The sequence below is a fragment of the Hordeum vulgare genome, chromosome 6H, assembly GCF_904849725.1.
Source record: "Hordeum vulgare subsp. vulgare chromosome 6H, MorexV3_pseudomolecules_assembly, whole genome shotgun sequence".
Classification (NCBI taxonomy): domain Eukaryota; kingdom Viridiplantae; phylum Streptophyta; class Magnoliopsida; order Poales; family Poaceae; genus Hordeum; species Hordeum vulgare.
In genome coordinates, this window is record NC_058523.1 from 93,439,292 (window position 1) to 93,441,981 (window position 2,690).

Genomic DNA, 2,690 nt, shown 5'->3' on the forward strand with positions numbered 1-2,690 from the left:
TAGGTTCCATTCGATTAAAGATGTTTATAGAACAATCAGAACTTTGATAGATGTTCGGTATATTCCGAAGATGAAGATAAATCTTATCTCTGTGAGCGCTCTTGATGCAAAGAGATACAAGTATTCAGGTGGAGATAGCATTTTGAAGGTCACCAAAGGTTCTCTCATTGTGGTGAAAGGTGACTTAAGTTCGACCAATGGTCTTTATTACCTTCGAGGTTCTACAGTTTCAGGTAACGCTACTCTGGCTATTTCAAACAATTCTGGTTTTGATGCTTCTAACCTTTGGCATATGTGTCTTGGACATAGGGGTGAACTTGGTTTGACAGAGTTAAATAAGAGAGGTCTTCTTAAAGGATATGAAACTGGTAAATTGAAATTTTGTGAGAATTGTATCTTCGGCAACCACAAGAGGGTGAAGTTCAACACTTCCACTCATACAAATGAAGGTATTCTTGATTATGTGCATTCTGATTTATGGGGACCATCTCGCAAAAAGTCACTAGGTTGTGCTAGTTACATGTTGACTATTATTGACGATTATTCGAGAAAGGTTTGGCCTTATTTCTTGAAGCATAAATGGCAAGCATTCTCAACTTTTAAGGAGTGGAAGATTATGATTAAGAGGTAAAGTGAAAAGAAGGTAAAAATACTTCGCACTGATAATGGTATGGAATTCTGTTCTAAGAAATTTGGGAATTATTGCAAGTCTGAAGGCATTGTCACACACTACACCGTTCCTTATACTCCTCAGCAAAACAGTGTTGCTGAGCGTATGAACAAGACCATTATTTCTAGAGCTTGTTGCATGTTGTCCGATGCAGGTTTGCATAGGCATTTTTGGGCTGAGGCCGCTTCCACTGCTTGTTATCTCATCAACCATTAACCATCTATTGCTCTTAATAAGAAAACTCCAATTGAGTTAAAGTGTGGTTCACGTGCTGATTATTCACAATTGAGAGTTTTTCGCTACAGTGCTTGTGCTCATGTTGATAATGGAAAGTTGGAGCCTAGGGCTGTTAAGTGCATCTTTCTTGGTTCTAAATCTGGTGTTAAAGTTTTTAAATTGTGGAATCCTGAAACACATAAGGTTGTTATTAGCAGAAATGTTATCTTTAATGAATCTGCTATGTTACATGATGTTCCATCTACTGCCATGTTACGTGATGTTCCATCTACTAATGTTCCTGTTGAGAGTGAACATCAGCCTAATGTTCGCCAGCCTACTCTTCAGGTGGAGCATGTTATTGATTCAGGTGATACTTGATGCAGATGATGATGAACATGTCACTCCAAATCAGCCTATTGTTCCACCCGGTTGGAATCTCGCACGTGACAGAGTTAGGCGGGGTATTAATATGCCTGAAAGGTTAATTGAGGAGTGCAATATTGTTTCTTTTGCTTTATCTGTTGCAGAAGAAATTGAAGGTAATGTTGAGCCTTCTTCATATTCCAAGGCTATTATTTTTGGTGATAGTAATAAGTGGATGACTGCTATGCACGATGAGATGGAATCACTTGAAAAGAATGGCACTTGGGATTTAGTAAGATTACCTAGAGAGAAGAAACCTATTTGTTGCAAGTGGGTTTTCAAAATAAAGGAAGGTGTTTCTCCTAATGATGAGACAAGATATAAAGCAAGGTTAGTTGCTAAAGGTTATAGCCAAATTCCAGATATTGACTATAACGAAGTCTTTTCTCTTGTTGTGAAGCATAGCTCTATTCACACTTTACTTAGTATTGTTGCCATGAATGATTTTGAGCTTGAACAATTGGATGTTCAAATTGCATTTTTACATGGAGAATTGGAAAAGGATATTTATATGGAACAACCTGAAGGTTTTGTTATTCCTGTAAAATAAAAGCTTGTCTGTAAGTTAAAGAAATCTCTTTATGGATTGAAGCAATCCCTTCAAGAGTGGTACAAGAGATTTGTCACCTTTATGCTCTCTCAAGGTTTCAAACGGTCTAATTATGATAGTTGTGTTTATTGGAAAACTGTCAATGGTTTAACTATTTATTTGCTCCTTTATGTTGATGATATGTTAATTGCTGCAAAGAGAATGTCAGAGATTGATGAACTAAATAAGAAATTGAGTAATGAATTTGAGATGAAGGATTTGGGTGCAGGAAAGAAAATACTTGGCATGGAAATATCCAGTGATAGACCGTCTTTAAAATTATATCTAACTCAGAAGGGATATATTGATAAAGTTCTTGGTCGTTTTAATATGCATAATGCCAAGCTAGTAAGTACTCCGTTAGCTGCACATTTCAAATTATCATCAGCCTTATGTCCTAAGTCAGATTCCGATATTGAGTACATGTATAGAGTTCCCTATTCAAGTGTAGTTGGTTCACTTATGTATGCCATGGTTTGTTATCATCCGGGTTTATCTTATGCACTGAGTGTTGTTAGTAGATACATGGCTAATCTTGGAAAAGAGCATTGGAAACCAGTTCAGTGGATTTTGAGATACATGCGAGGTACTTCTAATGCTTATTTACACTTTGGGAAAATGGAGAGGGACTTGTTGGGTTTGTTGATTCTGATTTTGCTGGTGATTTGGATAAGAGAAGATCACTCACAGGTTATGTGTTCACCATTGGTGGTTGTGCTGTGAGTTGGAGAACAACTTTGTAGTCTATTGTGGCTTGTTCCATTAGTGATGCTGAGTATATGGCTATTT